Below are 21117 nucleotides of genomic sequence, written 5' to 3'. Positions count from 1 at the left end.
TGTGTTTGGATCGCATCAAGCCGCCATATTTCTTTTCCCTGAACACATAGAGGTTCAATTCAAGTGCGTATGATTAGAGCGGAAATAAAAGAATCAACCTGCAGTGGAAATGCATAGACTGAATGCTGGGCAGGGAAACATAATCCTGTTCAAATACGACTGGTGTGTGAACACAACATGTTTGCAGTCGAACGGTTTATGAATAGATCCTTGGCTTTCTCAGTCATTTAGACTCCCAGCAACCATTATGGCCTCCAAATATGGCTGCTGTGAACTCCAGCGCTCAGAGTGCACACTAAAAAATCTCCAAGTTACTAAGTGAGATCGTCTTCCCAATTACACACACACACACACACACACACACACACATCTCTGACTTAATAGAGACATTCATTCACAAGTTCTCTAATTGAGACTTGTTTCTTTGACGTACACCAACATTGTTCAAGATGTAACAGAAGCATACGATCAAAAAGCATACAAATAAGTAAGTGTTGGCATTTATGGTGAAATGATATACTGAATTATAAATTAATAATTAGTGATGTGGCATGCAGGGGGCGCATCATACCCAGACACGTCAATGTAGAACCTCGGTCTTGGGGGAATGTCGTTTCGTTTCACAGATTTTGGAGTGAATTTGTAGAGATTTGTGCTCCTTCAGACACAAGGGTTTAAAGTAAGTAAAGGCAGGTACTGATGTAGGTGAGATGAGGAGGTCTGGGGTGCAATCAGCAATCCAACTCATCATGTTCAATGAGATTGACGCTCCATAGCAGGAGATCTTTCACTCCAACCCATGTAAAGCAGATCTTCTGTGTGCCTCTGACTTTGTGATAACAGTTTGCAGAAGAACCACATATGGCTGGAATATTCAGGAGTCCCAATATTTTAAACAAACGAATCCGGACAAGTCATTTTGTTGAATGGAATGAAAAGATTTGAGTTACAGGGATGAACTGAAATTACTGTGGCAATTCTAATAAACACAACAACTGCATTTTATTCAACATTTCATATCCTGTGCATGTGCTTTGCTCTGCAGTGCGTTTACTTTACACTCCCTTTACTCACTCATTCACTGGGTTTAATTGCATTATAGAAATAGCAAATTTGATTTCATTTCTCCCAATTTCATTTTTGTCTCTGAGTAATTAATCCAACGGCCGTGAACCGTTTACGATCCTGTTTGCTTGCTTGCTAGGACACTGACGTGAAAAAGCATCCACACAAACAGCTTCTGCTTCCTCGGCTTTAGAAGCTTGAATAGGTTCATTCAGCTCGTCAGTTAGAGCTCGTCACAAGACATTTATTCGTCCTCGGTTCTCATTTGCATGTGTGGCGTGACATAGTGGAGAACTTGCGGCTGCTTTCTGGAAAATGCTAGAAATCTGTAGCGACAAAAAACAACTATATATATATATATATATATATATATATATATATATATATATATATATATATATATATATATTGTATGTATTGTATGTGTGTTTGTGTGTGTGTGTGTGTGTGTGTTTCCTCCATATAATATATAAAATACAAGGTGGTATTGAAAAGTTTTGAGACTACTTTTCTAACACACGAACAGAAGGCAGGACGAGGCCCCACGCACAGTCACAGGGAGCACCGACCTTCATAAGTCAGTGTGCCAAAAGACATCTTCCGTACATTGGAAGCTGTGCGACAGGTGCTATTCTGACCACGTGCGTTACCACGTCTGCTGATCTGACCACGTGCGCACTCTGTCGCATAGCTTCTCCTCGCACGTGAGTTTCATTACATCACAATTTGTCAAACTCACTCAAATCCTTACACTAATTTTTCCTGCTTCTAACACGTCAACTCTGAGGACCAAATGTTCACTTGCTGCCTAATTAATATATATTTCACCACTAACAGGTGCCATGGTGAAGAGATCATCAGTGTTCTACACTTATAATGTCATAATGTTATGGCTGGTCGGTGTACATTATTCATTATGCATGGAGTGATTAGATCATTTCATAAATGATGTTCAGTTCTGCTCCGGGTTGTAACAGTAGAACATGGTGGGAGGGGGTGGATGGTGGGAGGAGGTGGATGCTTACAGTATGTAAGGTACATGTGAGAATATTTGTGCTTTTGCTGTGCTGCTGGACTAAAATCTCTTGCTCCTATTGAAGCTGCTCCACTTGTAGAACAACCTCACATTTAATGATGCAAACTGTGCTGGTGTTTTTGTCCGTGCCTGTGGAGAATTGCAACTTGGCACAAACTTGTTACACCATGTGCTCTAATAGCCACCCCCAAAGCACCGAGAACATTCATCACCTCTTCCTCGACCTCCTCCCTGCCTACACCCCCAACCCCCTCCACCTCTTTGCCCAATTCTCCACCAAGTTCCAACCTCAATTAGGCGCTCTGTGCTGTCCTTGGATGAAAGCGGATGCCGGACTCCCTTCGTCTTCTCCCTCCTGTTATTTCTGTACATGCTCAGCTGCCTTCGTCCCTTATTAAAGCTTTGGCTTTGGACCTCCGCAGGTCATCGGACTCCGGGGTTTCGGGTTTCTACTGCGCTCAAAGCGGCGGAGAAAAAAGCTAAAAAGGCTTTATAAGCAGCAGTCGGGTACGCACACGCTTTCAATTATCACCACCGCCTACAGGAAGTTTATATTTCTAATTCCCAGTTCATCATGATGTCTTTAGCTTCCAGAAAGTGTCAGATGCAAAGAATTCAATATATTAACCCAGACTTTTATTAGAAATTGAGAGAATCAGAAGTTAAGGTTCACAGTTTCATTATTACAGTAAACAAAAACGGTGGTTCAGGCCTCAGCCATGGTCACGAGCTGTAGACACTGAAACAATAAGGTCTTGAGAACCCTTGGTGGAGATGAGGCTCCTCTGGGCATACTGTCCATGATAGGGTGTGAAGCTCAACAATCAAAGAGAGCCTTGGAGTAAAGCCTTTGTCTCTCTGGTGCTCTGGGCTTTTCTCTTAAAAGAGATGTGCTAGTTTCACTAGATGGAGATCCCATGGTCAGACCCAGAACCTGCTGGAAAGTTTGTACCTCATTGTCTGAGGTTCCCCAGGAACCTGTGACTGAGACTAGGAAGGCCTGGGATGATCCTGCCTTTTCAACAAAAAATTAGGAAAAGAAGATTGAATGAAAAGTGATCTGAACATAGTTAATAACAGTCCATACAACTTCTCTCTCATAGATCTACCATTCGTACCTTGTTTCTCAGATCAGCTCCAAATACAGAGAAGGTCATGTAAAAAAAAAATTATATATATATATATATATATACAGTATATATATATAAACTAATAAATCAAATAAATAACTGAAAAAAATGTTTATTTAGTATATGAAGGACAGTTTGACTAATGCTTGGTTTAAAGTCAATTTAGTATTATTAATAATGTTTATAATATTTATTATTATCATTATCATTAATAATATTATTAATGATAATGATAATAATAACAATAATATTTTGTAACAGTCATTTGCCAAAGATTACAATGTGTAAAAATTACATCATCCAATTGCACTTCATTGATAATTAAATGTGGTAAAAGTCTACAAAAATAAGTAAAGGCCTATGGGTTTCTGTTTCGGCTAAAACATATGACTCTTCCAGTTCTGTAGGCGAAACTGACGACTTCAGAAATTACAGGAAAAAGAAGCCGGCTCTCTAAATTGTCAGCTAATCACAACTCGCTTCATCCACGAAATTTACCAAATCATGCAACATTTATTCAACAGTTACATCAGATGCCAACATTGTCTATCTGACTGACACTTTTACTTCCTGTTATAGACCAAAAAATGCCCTGCAGTTTGGCATGTGATCAAAACAGTGTATGTGAAAAATATTTAGTTTCCCTTTTAATGTTGTGGTCAGTATGCTTCCTGCTTAGCCCCCCTTCCTTTCCTAGTTTATATCTGTTGTTATTATAATTTAAATTTCATTATTATTGTAAAATGATCAATTTGAACCATATTTTTATATAAATATATTATTAATATCATTAATATTTTATATCAGTCTTGCATTAAATTTTATATTTTATTTAATTTAATATTGAAGCATAAAAAGCAGAAAAGGATTTTTATTGTTTGACATAAACAAAGAGAAAATAACATATATAACTTTTTTTTTCATTCATTTAATCACACAAAGTGTAGTAATCACAGTTTTGCAATACCAAATGTGATTAATGTCCTAAAGTGCTTTATATTTACAATCTAACATCCACTCTTAATCTGGAAGTGAAACGGAAATCCACTCGTTTGCACAGATGATAAACATGATACCAACTAGAGTAACCTATTTAAAGATCTCAGAAGATCTAGTAGAATTTAGGGCAGGGTGTAGCAGGGTGTAGCAGGGTGTGGCAGGGTGTGGAGCAGGGTGGGGCAGGGAGGGGCAGGGTGGGGCAGGTGTGGGGCAGGGTGGGGCAGGGTGTGGGGCAGGGTGTGGTTGTTCTGTAATGAGTGTAAGAACATTTTGTGTGTAATAAAACACTGTAAGAAAAGGACTCATGTGGAACTCCAATTTCCTGTCACTCTCTTGTTGCTTTTGAAAAGAACATAGTGATCCATCTGAACTTTTCAGTGGAGACAGAATGTTCGATGAAGCCGCTGACGGTTGCACTGATTTTTGCTCAGATATTTTTACATCCAGGTTGTTTGAGTCCCACAAACCCAAATTCCTCAAAGTCAAAACAATATAAAGACGAGAAGCTTTAAATGAGGTGTAAATTTGAAACCATTATTTCAGCATTTATTTTTCATTTTCTACCATGTTTTCCACCATTCTTTTTTTGGCAGACGTCATAATGGCTCAACTGACAGACTTTTATCAGAATACAAAAAAAACTGTCGTTCCTGCAATAGATGTTGAGCGTCTCATTGATTTCATCAGTTGAGAAACACAATGCAGAGATGATGGTGGTTACAAGAACATGGCATTAAACCTCCTGCTCACTTCTCTGTCCCCGTGTCTGAGTAACTAGTCCCTGTGTCCGAGTAACTAGTCCCTGTGTCCTAGTAACTAGTCCCTGTGTCTGAGTAACTAGTCTCTGTGACTGAGTAACTAGTCCCTGTGTCCGAGTAACTAGTCCCTGTGTCTGAGTAACTAGTCTCTGTGACTGAGTAACTAGTCCCTGTGACTGTGTAACTAGTCCCTGTGTCCGAGTAACTAGTCCCTGTGTCCGAGTAACTAGTCCCTGTGTCTGAGTAACTAGTCTCTGTGACTAAGTAACTAGTCCCTGTGTCCGAGTAACTAGTCCCTGTGTCTGAGTAACTAGTCTCTGTGACTAAGTAACTAGTCCTGTGACTGAGTAACTAGTCCCTGTGTCCGAGTAACTAGTCCCTGTGTCTGAGTAACTAGTCTCTGTGACTGAGTAACTAGTCCCTGTGACTGTGTAACTAGTCCCTGTGTCTGAGTAACTAGTCCCTGTGTCCGAGTAACTAGTCCCTGTGTCCGAGTAACTAGTCTCTGTGACTGAGTAACTAGTCTCTGTGACTGAGTAACTAGTCCCTGTGTCTGAGTAACTAGTCCCTGTGTCCGAGTAACTAGTCTCTGTGACTGAGTAACTAGTCCCTGTGACTGAGTAACTAGTCCCTGTGTCTGAGTAACTAGTCCCCGTATCCAAGTAACTAGTCCCTGTGTCTGAGTAACTAGTCCCTGTGTCCAAGTACGAGTCCCATGTCTATCTGTACGAGTCCCTTTGTCCAAGTCGCCTGTCTATGAGAACGAGTCCCTTGTCTATGAGTACAAGTCCCCCGTTTCCGAGTACGAGTCCACTGTGTCCGAGTACAAGTCCCTTGTCTATGAGTACGAGTCCCCTGTCTATGAGTTGTTGCTATAGAAACAATAATATATTCAAATGAGAGTACTCGTATTCATATATTCCCCGTGGTATAATGATCATAGGTGCAAATTAGAACCTAAATGGCTTCAATCGAAATTTCAAATAGCATGGAAGGAGAATCTTCTGAGTTCTAGAAAAGCTCTTAGTGCTGCTGATCAGCATATTTCTCCACCCTCATAGAAAATAACAAGCAGAATCTTAGATTTTATTCAGCACGGTAGCAAAATTAACAGGAAAAAAAAAGCACCGCACTCACATGCACACCATCAATAGGTAGTAATGATTTCATGGACTTTTTCATAATAAAATTGAAAACATCAGGCAAAATATTTTTTATTTTATAAATAACCCTGTAGACAGGACTGTAATTATTATGGACAATCGATTACAAAGTTGAAGAATGACTTCATTTCATTTATTTTCTCATCAAAATCATCAACCTGCATTCTCGATCCCTCATTCTTCAAACAAATAATTCTATAAGTAATTGAACCTGTTCTAAAAATAAATTCTTCCAGCAACACTGGTTTTGTACCTAAATATTTTAAACTGCAGTTATCAACCCCCTAACTAAGAAACTTGACCTTGACCCTGTCAGCTGTCCAACTACAGGCCAAGATCAAACCTCCCCTTTATCTCCAAAATTTTCGAAACGGGGAGGTTTGATTTTGGCCTGTGGTTGGACAGCTGACAGGGTCAAGGTCAAGTTTCTTACATCTACTTAGAAATAACATTTTCGAAATGTATCAGTTGGGATTTCGGCCTCATCATAGCACAGAGACGGCGCTAGTTAAAGTGGTAAATGACTTGGCTTTTAATGAATTGGCCTCTGATCAGGGTTTTGGCTCTTTACTTGTTTTGCTCGACCTCTGTGCAGCTTTTGACACCATTGATCACAATATCCTCCTTACTAAACTAGAAGCTGTTGGGATGAAGGGAACAGCTCTCTCCTGTTGCAGGTCTTATTTGACTGATCGCTAACAGTTTGTTGATGTAAATGGTTCTTCACACTCTCTGAGGTAAAGTTTGATGTTCCGCAAGGATCTGTATTAGGCCCACTGCTTTTCTCTTTATATATGCTGCCTCTGGGTGAAATTATACATAAACATGGTATTCGCTTCCATTGCTATGCTGACGACACACAGTTGTATATCTCAGCGAAACAAGATGAGAGCGATCAACTTCAAAATATTGCTGAGTGTGTAAAGGACATTAGACAGTGGATGCTTGATGACTTCCTTCTGCTCAAATCGGATAAAACGAAAGTACTTCTACTACAACCACATGCAGCTAGAAGTATTACCTTCTGGTTCTTCCTTTTAGTTATGATGCCAGAGCGAGTCTTGCCGGAGTCCCAAACTTAACTTTCATACAAAAATAAGGACACATGATAATCCATATCCTTCTCTTTCTGTCACCCCTCTTCTCTCTTTCTCTCGGTCTAGTTAAACATGCTCCTGATGTACCGGTGATCACTGTTCCTGCCCCTTTCCTCTCTTTGGATCTGCCTCTGGATGGTGTTCTCTTCAACTGGATTCCACTTTGTGCAGATGGGGATGGTTCACATCTAAGGCCTGGGGATCCATGAAATGACGGAGTAAAAACAGGAGCTTTGAGGATGAATTTGGACTGTAGTTAATGTCAACAGTCTGCTACACTGACTCAGGACTACAGTTTGCATTTGATCTGCACCTCAACATGGTATATCTGTAACAAATGGACATTCGGTGCCACCCAGATGAGGATGATGTTCCCTCTTGAGTCTGGTTCCTCTAAAGGTTTCTTCCTTATGCCATCTCAGGGTGTTTTTCCCTTGACACATCCGTTCCAGGCGTAGGGATAAACTTACACTTATAAAGAACAAATGTATTAATTCTTTCTCAACACATTATCTGTGCAAAGCTGCTTTGAGACAATGTTCATTGTTAAAAGTGCAATACAAAGAAAAATGAACTGAATTGAATGTATTCATGTTTGTACTACTATCAGAGCTGCTGCCATAGAGAATAAATCAAAATTTTCTGACCAATCAGAATGGAGGATTTAGCAGAAATGCTATTATATAACTCTGTGTGTGTGTGTGTGTGTGTGTGTGTGTGTAGATCCTACAGAAGTCAGTTCAGCCTGCTCTGGACATATTTTCTATTTAGAGAAGCCACAGCTTCTCTTATATACACATACACACACACACACACACACACACACACACATACACACTTCACACACATATACATACATAACCATATTGCATTAGCCCCATGTGAGAGGATCACAGGCTCGTGCTATTGGCCGTTGCCATAACAATAGGGGCGGGGAGGCAAGCGGAGGTGGAGACTGAGTCTGATTATAAAATCCTTCACAGAGACACATTTGCTTCCTGTATTTTTTTTTTTCTTTCATATTTTCAGTTGTTGCTATTTTTTATTGCCTCACTCTCTACCTCTCTCTTTCTCCATCTCTCCATCTCTCTCTCTCTCTCTCTCTGTGTTGTGGCAGCAGGGGGGGGAGGAGGGCCTCGCATGAAAAGCAGCAGAAGGGAAGGCAGTGCAGGAGCAGCCTGTGGAGACAGGGGCAGACTCTGTGTATGTGTGTGTGTGTGTATGTGTGTGTGTCCACCTTCATCACACTCAAACACACACACACATACACACACACACATCCTCCAGTTGTGGATTTATTAGTGTTGCCAAAGAAGCTGGAGGGCCTGGTGTCGTCCTCGTCCTCATCCTCGTCCTCAGCAGCAGCAGCAGGGACACACTCGCTCCTCGTCCACTTCTGTGAGTATCAACTGCGCTGCCAAAACATATAAGCTGTGATTCGGAAACAGGAACTTGTTGCTTTGATTTACAGGCGAGTCACGCTCAAGAGCGCCGGTCTGGAAGAAGGTCACTGAGTATGTGTGAATGAGTGTATGTGTGTGTGTGTGTGTGTGTGTGTGTGTGTGTGTGTGTGTGTGTGTGTATGTAAGAGTGTCTGTTGGTCTGATGATCGTTGACTAATTCATTAAGCTGTCTCTCTGTAGAGATGTTTAAGTGCATCTGAAAAAAAAAAGACTGTTTTTGATGTTGCTACTTCTCTACAGCGTTTGTTACTTTCTTCTTCTCGCACACCACACACATTGTTGCACCACACACGCTCTAAATCAATGAGTTACTAACTCCTAATTGTTTATTATTCAACTTATTCTATTTGTCCTTATTATTCAGGATCTGTACTATTGACCTGAGCCAGAGTCGTGCTCTAGAATCCAAATCTCATCAACTTGGAAAATGTTATCCTGAACTGTATATACGTATTAATTTTTTTATTATTATTATACTTCAAAAGGTTCAGAAGTAGATGAAAGATGTGGGAATTCTTTGGAAAAATTTTTAAAAGTGCAACAACCAACCAAACAAACAGTAACTTATTAGCAAACGCCGCCATGTGTGAACTTTTTCCCCCAAACACATGCACACACAAACATACACATATATATATATATATATATATATATATATATATATATATATATATATATATATATATTATAAGTAATAAGACAAGTTTGCTATAATATTTTGGATTTAATTTCCTGTCAAACAAAGAGTAAAAATATTTATATGTTTACAGTATATGTTAAAGAAAAGGGGAAAGAAAAGAGTGGATGGATGGAGTGGGTGGAGAAGAGTGATAGCAGGAGTGATTTGTGATAGAAGAGTATCTGTGAGAGTGAAAGGGAAAGTTTATAGGACTGTGGTGAGACCTGAGATGTTGTATGGATTAGAGACAGTGGCATTAAGTTAAAGACAGGAGGTGGAGCTGGAGGTAGCAGAGCTAAAAATGTTGAGATGTTTGTTGGGAGTGACGACGATGGACAGGATTAGAAATGAGTTTATTAGAGGGACAGCACATATAGGACGTTTTGGAGACAAGGTGAGGGAGGTGAGATTGAGATGGTTTGGACATGTGCAGAGGAGGGACATGGGGTATATCGGTAGGAGAATGCTGAGGATGGAGTTACCAGGAAGGAGGAAAAGAGGAAGACCAAAGAGGAGGTTTATGAATGTGGTGAGGGAAGACTCTATATACATATAGAGGCAAGTGTTTTAAAGTTTAAAGAAAAAATCTTAGGCTCAGATTCCTCCAAAGGAAACAGTTTTTAAACGAACGATATCATTGTACATCACATGACGTATCTTGAAAGTATTGTACTGTAAGTAAAGTATCGGTATTGTGATATGATATTTCAGTCCAGGTGCCTCACCCTTCAGGTAAACATTACCTGAGTAAATAAAATCCAAGTGTGGCATCAAAGTGCAGGTAAATTACACTCATAAATCACTGAGTCTGACACCTGGCTGTGGAGTTTCACTGTGAAAATAATTATGACTTGTACTGAATATCCTCCTCTCGGTTCTACTTTTATATTCCGGCTCGTCTGCTGAATATCCCATGAGCTGGAATAGCTCATTCATGGCTCTAATATTTGCTTTCACCTTTCCAATGACTCATAATAATAATAACTCACCTCGGCGTGCGAGTCGCTGCTTCTCGAGAAACCGATTGCTGATAATTGCTCGGTTGAGTTTCACTTAACTGAGACAAATACGAGGCATTATTGCCTATCGGAGTGAGATTGGTGTGTTGGAGAAATTACCTCAGAGAGATGAAACGGGCAAATAAACGCGAGCACGGGCTTCTGGCGACGGACCCGAGAGTCGATTATAACGTCTGGCAAAACACGACCCTGTAAATCCAAAGCTTTTGACTTCTTCAATATCTCCATAGGAACGGGGAACTCGGGAGAAGTTTGACAAAGTGATATTGAAGAAATGTTTTGACCCTCTGGTGGCAAATCAGTCTGATATCAGAAAAGCAATATCAGACACGGTCGGGGTTCTGGAGCAGTGAATAATGAGGGATATTTAGCTTTTTGCTCTAGTAGATTTTACGTGTCATTTTTACATATAATAGAGAACGGGTGAATTTTGACTTGATTGGAAAGTTCTTTAGGACAAAAGTATTGGGACACCGGCTTTTTCCAGCCATATGTGATTCTTTTTCAAACTGGTACACAAAGATAGAGACCAGCAATTCTATTGGATGTCTTTGGATGTGGCTGTCCAGAAAGCCAGCTCCCAAAAAGATATGCTCTACATGGGTTGGAGTGGAAGATCTTCTGCTAAAGAGATTTCACCTAAACCCTATTGAACACCTTTGGGATGAATTGGAAGGTCAAACGTACCCCAGGCCTCCTCACCTCACCTACATACATCGAGCACAAATTCTAGTTCCACACTCTAACATCTAGTGGATGTTCACAGCTGTAGAAAAGGAAAATCTCCCCTTTTTTAAACGTGATATTAATATTCTTTAACAACTTCCGGACTTATTATGGCCTGACTCGGGTCTTACATTTGGAGATTGCTTCATCAAAATGCTGTCACGCTCTAATACCTTTAATGAAATGCCTTATCGGATTGAGCCCAGAGGCTGAAAAGCTCTCGAGCGAAATGTAGTCTGAAAACGTTTTCTTCCATGTTCAGTTTGAATTTGTTTTGGATTGTTGACTTGTTTACAATACAAAATTTTCTTTGTTTTTCTTTCAAAATGGTGCAGAGATCTCGCTTGTGGTCACGCCATAGATGTTTGATTCAGGACTCAGACATTCATTAGCGTTGATCATCTTTTGGTTAAGTCATTACTTTGTGAATTTGGATGTGTTGTCTTCTTGTCATCCTGTAATAGTCAGCTATTTGTAACGATCTCTGATCCCTCCTACATAAGAGTATAAAAGTTATAGTTAAAGAGAAGCAGCCCACCATCATCATTTCTGCCACCACCATGCTTCACAGTGGGTAAAAACCTAGTTACATATTCAAAAAACTTTGCTTTTCCAACTTACAGAGATTCAGGCTAATCGTTATTGTGACTCTGTTCCATTGAATCGACATCAGTGTTAATTTATGTATTTATTGATTAAACACTTAGTAAGTCAGTCTTGATAAAGACGTCTGCCAAAAGCCATGAATGTGTATATACAGTATAGTGTTTTAGTATTGATGTCTTTTAACACTCATTCAGTCAGTCATTCATTCACTCACTCAAATATATATAATACTCACTCAGTTATTCATTTATTCACTCACTCACTCATTTACCAACATATTCACTCACTTATTCACTCACTCACTCATTCACTCATTCCCTCTCTTATTATTTTACTTATTCATTCACTCATTTACTCACTCACTCATTCAGTCACTCTACTTTTTTACTCATTTCCCCTTATTCACTCACTCACTCATTTATTCACCCACACATTTACTTACTCACTAATTCACCCACTCGTTTATTCATTTACTCATTCACTTACTGACTCACTCATTCACTCACCCAAATACTCTTCCACTCTTTTACTCACTCACTCATTTATTCACTTTTTACTAACTCACTCATTAACTCTCATTCTTTTACTCATTCACCCACTTATTTACTCAATCACTTATTTACTTTCATTCTTTTACTCATTCACTCACTCACTCATTCACTCCCTCATTTATTCACTCATTCACTCACTGACTCACTAAATCACTCGCTCACTCATTCACGCCCCCAATTACTCTTCACTCTTTTTCTCACTCACTCATTTAATCACTTATTTACTAACTCACACATTTATTTGCTCACTCCTTTACTCCATCACTCATTCATTTATTCACTCACTCATTCACTTAATCATTCACTGACTGACTTACTAAATCCCTCGCATTTACTCACTCACTCCTTTTCTGATTTACTCACTCACTCATAAACTTACTGACGTACTAAATCACTTAGTTATTTACTCATTCACTTACTCAGTCTTATTTACTCACTGACATATTTCCTCCTTCACTCATTCAGCATCATTATTCACTCACTCATTTACTTACTCACTCTTTCTTGTCTAAACCTGATCTAAATAGTAGAAAAAAATAGAAATGGAAATAAGGTCATGTTAAATCACGATGGTGAGTCATGCCGGGGTTGGGGAGGTGTGGAGGTGTGGAGGTGAAGAGTGTCTCGGCTCCCTGTTTCCTCTTTACACATGCATTAATGTGGTGGAGATGACATACAGAGGATCATCCCATTTTCTAGCAGATATTAATAATATATACAATTCTTACGTTCATTCTAATATGGTATTGTTTTCAAACATGTAACTAGAAATGGACAAAAATTATACAGACGTGTCATTTTTAATAAATGAATAAGTGATAAAAATACATGGGCAAATATCTGAGGAAAATTATTACAATTTCATATTATTTACATATTACACAGTGATGACTGCAACTCAGTTATGTTTATATAATCCAGTTCTTGGTTATTTATTTACATTTATTTACATCATTATATGTGACCGTATATGTGAGCTTTATTGACAGCCATAAGCTTATAGATAAAAGTAACCTTGTATTAACTGTAAAACTGCTACCTTAAGACAATATTAAAGTGATTTTTATCAATTACTTCAATATCAATTACACCCTCACATACTACGTCACATTATTTTTGCACGTTTTACAATTCAGGTTAATTAGTACTACGCCTCACTCACACACCTCGGTCCTCAGATCTCTCGTTCATCTTTGTTCGATTAGCAACTTCTCATTTAGTTTTCATGCATTTCCTTAATTTAACACGCAAAATGCCCTGAAGTGTCGATTATTCTTTTTAAAAATGCAAGAAATTAGATATCTATTAGAGATGACAAGATTTACGCATTGGCATAAAAATTAATTTATGTGATGCATCGATTTAAAAAAAAGTGTGCATTGGATACAAGTTGGCATTTGTATTGCATCATTTTTAACATATTTGCATTGGGGAAAAAACTATTTATTTATTTATAGTTATTAGTAGATGCGCTATACTTTTATTATTTATAAAGTGACCAATAATTTGTGAACAATAAAAGTGCTGCTACGTGAACATGGCGTATCACAACGCTACAGAGACCGAGGCGTCCTGAGAGTCACATAGAATTCAGATTAACATGGTAGAGGTAGAGCTGTAACTTCCTGCACACACAACAGGAAAATAATTGGTTTTATTTCCTTTTTGTTTTTTTGCACTAGAGACCTGTTTGTAAAAGGGCCATGGGTTAGAAGTCAGAGGGCACATTTGATGATTTGCTGTCTGTCTGAATCGAAGAAATAAATGTGAACTATCTGTACCATATTGAATTGCGCAGCATCGTATTTTTTTCATTGAATCGCATTGTGTTGTATCAAATCGAAATCGGATCGCACTGCTTCATAACCGGGGTCAATTGTATTGTATCGTAGCTGCTTCATATGTATCTTTATTGTATCGTATCGTTGGCTATGCGAACCGCATCTGCCTCGGTTATGATGATGCACGTATTGGGACACCTGACTTTTCCAGTCGTATGTGGTTCTTCCCCAAAATGTTATCATCACAAGGTTAGAGACACACTGACAGGATGTCTTTGGAGCCAGGGAAAGTTTGACAAAGTGATATTGAAGAAAGAAAATGTTTTTTTTCTCTCTGGTGGCAAATCAGAAAAGCAATATCGGACACGGTCGGGGTTCTGGAGAAGCGAGTAATAAGGGATATTTGGCTTATATTCTCTCGTTTTCTATATTTGACATGTTGTTCTTGTGTTTAACAGAGAACAGAGCGACGTTGTAGCCACTCACATTCTTTTAAAATCAAACACACTACAAAAGTATTAGGACGTCTGATTTCCCAATGTGGTTCTTCCTCAAACTTTTACCACAAAGTGGGAGGCACTCATTCGTACAGGACGTCTTTTTTCGATAAATAAAATTCTTTCTTTACTTGACCTAGGAGACAAAAATCCTGTTTCAGCATGACAATGCCCCTGTGCACAAAGCCAGCTTCATGAAGATCTGCTTTACATCGGTTGAATGTGGAGGATCTCCTGCTACAGACCAGTAGAACCCTATTGAACTATTATAACACCCACATGGCTGAATGAGCACAAATCTTCACAAAATCTAGTGGAACATCTTCCCAGAAGAGTGGAGGTTCTTATAACAGGATGTATGACAGGAAATGTAGAACGGGACATTTAGAAAGCACCCAAACTTTAGTATTTATAGTGTATATGTGTGGAATGCTGAACGATGTTTCTGAGAACTTTATGCAAATCATCTCCTTTTATTTTTTCTGTTTTTAGTCTCTGCACATTTTCGCGCTTTAACACCAGTTCTCAATGCTGTCTCATGTTTACTCAGTGCTCGACGACAAATAAAGGTGAAAGAGGAGCATGCTCGGCTTGTGCTTGTTTATCCGGGGAGAGGTGATGACGTGCAGTGTGTGTATATTAAACAGGGGAGGTGATATTTCTGGGAGAAAGCAGCGACTGTACATAAAACAAAAATATTACAGATCTTTCAGAGTGTCAATGAGAAAAGAAACGAAGGTGTTATTCAGGTTATGGGTCGAATATTTGTTTTTGTTATCATGTACTGTGTAGGTTTACCACCGTGCGAAATTCTGAGCAAACAACCGGGGCTCTCACTTCCTGATTTTATGATGTTGTAACATTTGAGGTCATTAAAGAGAGAAAAAAATAATCCTGGGTAAAAAAAAAAAGTATGAACGATTCGTTCATATTGAATAAATCTTTAATGCGACTCACGAGTCGTCTCAAAAAGTGATTCGTTCATTTTCTACTGAACGTGCATTAGCAAAGCGTCGCAAAATCTCCACAATTCAAGTACAAGAAACAGAATTGAGAAGTTTATCTCTCGACTCTTCTAGTCTGGGGTGCAGCATTCGGTGTTCACATTCATCCCAAATGTGTTCAATAGGGTTCTACAACACTATAGCAGACCTCTTAAGTTCTTCCCCCACAAGGTAAAGCAGATCTTCATGGAGCTGGCTTTGTGCACAGAGGCATTGTCATGCTGGAACAGGTTTGAATCTCCTAGTTGAAGTAAAGCTAAAATTTCATGCTAGTGAAACCAAAGACGTCGTATACAATTTTGTAACTCCGATTTTTTGTGGTAACAGTTCGGGGAAGAAACACACAACTTTTGTCCATGTAGTGTATCATTTGGCTCGTCCAAAATCCAGTAGAACAGCTTAACCAAAGTAAATGTGGAATGGGATGTTCACAGAGCACAGTCATATAGTGTATATATTTCTGTAAAGCTGTGGTGGGACGAAGTTATAAAGTTTTATAAGCGCTGTATAAGTCAAACGGGAAGTTTTACCTCAGGGTTGAGTGCGACACCCCGCTTCATTCTGGCTAGCTTTCAGCGATGACGAATCACATACAGACAAGCTAGCATAGCTCTCTCCACCTCACTGCCATCTGTCGAGTGAAAGGCAGTAGGATAAAAGAATTTTGAAGAATTCGTATATAATCATGCGATTAGCATGCGTTCACTTCGTTAGAAAGAAAACAACAAATACCTGCAGCTCGTATATTACATAGCTAGATTTCAGGGTTAGGCAGTATTTTCGATGCATGTATTTCAAATATAAAATAGGATTTTGTCATTTGTATTTGAGAGGGTTGATGAAAATGGCTTCATATTTTGTATCAATATATTTTAGCGTTTTGTATTTTTGTATTTTTAAAAGACTGAAAAATGCTTAGTTAGAAGTCTACATGATGACGTCAGAAAAATGCGGCCTCTGATTGGTGACTTTTCAGTAGTTTGCCCAGACTTGTCAAGATCTAAACAGAAAATTGGTCCATATGGAAGAAGGTGGTGAAGGTAAGAAACCTGAGGGCTGCCAGCTTTCAAAGTGGTGTCAAACGAATAATAAATATATGATTGCCGAATATTGTACCCTAATTAAAGTAGCCGTTTAGTAGGATCATCATTTTGCATCCCACTGCATGAATGTCTGCCTGACACATAATATATTATTATATTTATTATTACCAATCAAATGATTAATTAGTTAGAAACTAGTTGCTATAAATGCAGGTGCCATCAGTCTTCTTCTTATGAATGACTTGTTTGTTTTTGACTCAGTGTTACTGATGTGAAGCAGCCTTTCGTTACCAAACACCAAGTAACTTAATTAGGATACAATTATGATTCATTCGCAAACTGTTCACTATTAAAATGTTGGTTATTATAAAAACTAACCTTCATCTTTAAGATCACAGGGGCGTTTATGTGGATATTTGATCTGTTAACTGGTTGCATGTGTCAGATTTATTGCGTGTCATAAAATCATTTTTTATGTATCTTTGCCCAACCCTGCTAAATATTCTCCTTCATAACTAAATATCCAAAATGTTCAGCATTCACAGGGAAATTACTCTTAGTCTTAGCTAGAAGGTAATGTGGTTAATGTATTAAAGCTCTGGTAACCTTCTAATTAAATAAAAACTGTGTGGATTGTGTTTCTGTTATTTGTTAGCATCATTGATCGTGACCTGTAGTGTTAGCACTAGTGATAGTGGTTTAGCTCAAGCATTATTAGCTTAAATGACATCTGTGCTGCTGGATATATATTTAATTTTCTGTCTGATTTTACTGTATATAATATATTTGGATAGCTATAGTAAGTATAAATAAATGTGTGAATCAGAGCTGAGAACTGTGAGTCATCTGCATGTGTAGAATGATGCATCCCGAAGTGAGTGTGTGTCTGTGTTGTGCTCTGAAATCAGTTTCCATTACACAGTACCAGAGTCCCCGGCCTGGCCCTGCTGTGTGTGGACGGCTGAGTGTGGACGGCTGAGTGTGGATGGCTGTGTGTGGAATGCTGTGTGTGGTTGACTGTGTGTGGACAGCTGTGTGTGGTTGACTGTGTGTGTGGACGGCTGTGTATGGAACGCGGTCTGTGGACGGCTGTGTGTGGAACACTGTGTGTGGTTGACTGTGTGTGTGGACAGCTGTGTGTGGTTGACTGTGTGTGTGGACGGCTGTGTATGGAACACTGTCTGTGGACAGCTGAGTGTGGACGGCTGAGTGTGAAACACTGTGTGTGGACGGCTGTGTGTGGACGGCTGAATGTGGAACACTGTGTTTGGAACACTGTGTGTGGAACACTTTGTGTTGAACACTCTGTGTGGAACACTGTGTGTGGACGGCTGAGTGTGTAACACTGTGTGTGGACGGTTAAATGTGGAACACTGTGTGTGGTTGACTGTGTTTGGAACACTGTGTGTGGAACACTTTGTGTTGAACACTCTGTGTGGAACACTGTGTGTGGACGGCTGAGTGTGAAACACTGTGTGTGGACGGCTGTGTGTGGACGGCTGAATGTGGAACACTGTGTGTGAAACACTGTGTGTGGAACACTGTGTGTGGAAGGCTGAGTGTGGAACAATGTGTGTGGACGGCTGAGTGTGGAAAAATGTGTGTGGAACACTGTGTGTGGACGGCTAAGTGAGTCACACATAAGTACAAACACAGCCGTACACACAGCACCAGAGCGATGCGTTTCCCTGTCAACATTTCAGTGTTTCAATAAATCCTATCTCATTCAGCCTATTTACAGCTCCACACACACACACACACACACACACACACACACACACACATACCTCAATCAGAGCGAGGAGAGTTTTCACGCACGCAGTTTTCACCTATCATCTATCTATCTATCTATCTATCTATCTATCTATCTATCTATCTATCTATCTATCTATCTATCTATCTATCTATCTATCTATCTATCTGCCTTTCTGTCTGTCTTTCTGTCTGTCCCTCTCATTCTCTCCTACCCCTCTCTTCCTGTCTGTCTCCTGACACCTGACCATAAGAATTATGTGGTTTTAGAACATTCCACTCCCCATTCACTATAATAAAAAGCTCCACTCTTCTGGGAAGATGTTCCACTAGATTGTGTGGAGATTTGTGTTCATTCAGCTACAAGGATTTTTGGTAAAGTCAGGTACTGATGTAGTTAAGGTGAGGAGGTCTGGGATCTTTCACTTCACCCCATATAAAGCAGACCTTCATGGAGCTGGCTTTGTGCACAGGGGCATTGTCATGCTGAAACAGGTTTTTGTGTCTCAAAGTTCAAGTCAAGGAAAAATATAATGTCAGAGCATTCAACTTTGCGGTAACAGTTTGAAGAAGAAGAAAATTTGACTGGAAATGTTGGGTGTCCCAATATTTTTGGCCATATAGTGTATTTAGATGCATATTTTTAAAACTATAATTACCTTGATGTAAAACTGAAAGCGATATCAATCAAAATACACGATTTCCCGTAACTCTTCTCAGAACAGACGCTGGTTTTCAGGCACATGAGCTCTGTTTCCTGTAAACAAAACTTTCCTTTGCTTCTTCCAAAAGTCCTTCAAATCCAGTGTGAAGGTCAAAAACAAAAGGTTTTTTATGGCATTAAAGGAGTAAGGAAATACAATGAATTCATATACAAACTGTCTCAGGATAGAGGTAGAGGGTTTTACTGATAGTCACATGAGCCTCACTTTAAAAAAGAAAAGAAGAAGAACATGATTAGGAGAATTAGCTGAGCTTAGCATTAGCATGTTGTTTTTTCACTTTAAATACTGAAATGGCTGTGTGAAAACGGTGCACACGAGACAGATGTTGGTCAACAACGAGCTCGTTGTTGATGTGTGAGACGTCTCTGAGAAGCCTCGGGTTACGCTCTCCAGAGCAAAAGAAGAAATGTATTATTGTTAATACAGATGGAATAAAAGGTTATGGATTAAACCTTTGTTTTTAGCGCTTATCATTATCATAGCGCTAGCATTCACACTGAAAAGCATTTGACAGATGCCATTATCCTGTCTGTCTGTCTGTCTGTCTGTCTGTCTGTCTGTCTGTCTGTCTGTCTGTCTATCTATCTATCTATCTATCTATCTATCTATTAGAGTTTGTATTTGATCAGATTTGAGCTGTCATGTCACGTGGGTCATATGTATTTGCTTTAAGTCCCTAGATTCAGCACTGTATCGTAAAATACGTGTTGCTTGAAGCTGTTGCCGTCTAGCAGGCGTCCAATTACGTCTCCGCTTTCACGTCCTTCAATTGCACGGTCACAAAGCGCACTATTCAGAGCTCGCAACCCGCATCCGTAGCAAACTGCACACGCTTGAATATATTCATGTGGATTTAATATCTGTTATTTCATTCCACACTGTTTGACAGAGAAAAAGAAATTATACTCATAAAGACGTTTACAAGATGGACTTTTGTTTTTTAAGGGAATGAAGGGAAATACTGAGGCTTCTGTTAGAGATGATGTATGTCAGAGGTGCAGTTGTGGCTCCAGTGAAAAGAGACGTGTTGAATTTTGTTCATAACTTGCTTTAGTGATAACTTTCATTCTCACTGTATGAGATTCCTGTGTGTTATACTACGTTTCTCTGTAATACTAATGGTTTATTTCTATTGCTCTCTTGGTTTGTTTTTCTCCCTGTTTGTCTCTGTTTTTATTTGTCTATCTCTGTTTCTCTATATCTCGATCTTTTTTTTTGTCTATCTTCATATATGTCTCCCTCTTTTTCAATCTTTCTTTATCTCTCTCTGTGTCCCTCTTTCTCTCCCTCTAAAGCACAGCAGACCGAAGCGGTCGGATAATAACGATCCACACGAGGCAGACACTTTGTAAACAATCAGCTTGTTGTTGCTGTGTGAGACGTCTCTGAGATGCCTCTGCCTCGGGTCGTTATGACGGTCAGGACACAACAACCGGTCTTGTTGATTGTAAAGTGGGGGGGTTTAAAGGCACAGAGTGTCACCATGACACCCACGTTTCCTGGTAAGACACGTTTCCTGGTAGTTCGGAACATCAGACGGTGACAATTACAATGTTGTCATACAATGTGACCGGAAACAACAATGGATTAAACCTTGCTCTTGTTCTTGCTCTCATTAAAACAAGCCAAACAAACATACACACAAAAGAAATGAGACTCCTTCCATATGTGGTTCTTTTTTTTCACGAAGTTGGAGGCACACAATTCTTAGGTTCTTAGTCTTAGGTTGCAGGAGCATGAACTTTTTCCTGCAGTTCAGCTAGAAGCCCCAAACATGTTCCAGCATGACAACGCCCCTGTGCACAAAGCCATCTCCATGAAGATGTGCTTTCGGATACATGTTGGAGTGGAAGATCTGAGATATTGAGCTCTGAAATCTGCACTCCAGGCCTCCTCATGTCACCTGCATCAGTACTTTAATAACACCCTCATAGCTGAATGAGCACAAATTTCCACAAAATCTAGTGGGACCTCTTCCCAGAAGAGTGGAGGGTCTTATAACAGCAAATAGGGACTACATGTG

The 21117-nt window shown here is 39.4% G+C and overlaps 1 protein-coding gene across 1 annotated transcript in view; it reads left to right on the top strand.

Annotated features, from left to right (window-relative positions):
- Window positions 1-8277: 8277 nt before the first annotated feature.
- Window positions 8278-21117, top strand: part of cdk18 (cyclin dependent kinase 18) — a 73708-nt gene continuing 60868 nt past the window's right edge. Inside the window, exon 1 of the mRNA XM_046875184.1 lies at window positions 8278-8646. The gene's annotated coding sequence lies outside the window, so the exon portion shown is untranslated. The remainder of the gene's footprint in view (window positions 8647-21117) is intronic.

This window comes from Silurus meridionalis, chromosome 19 (genome assembly GCF_014805685.1).
Source record: "Silurus meridionalis isolate SWU-2019-XX chromosome 19, ASM1480568v1, whole genome shotgun sequence".
Classification (NCBI taxonomy): Eukaryota; Metazoa; Chordata; class Actinopteri; order Siluriformes; family Siluridae; genus Silurus; species Silurus meridionalis.
Note: the sequence above shows the minus strand (reverse complement) of the source record. Positions and strands in the feature narration are given on the sequence as shown.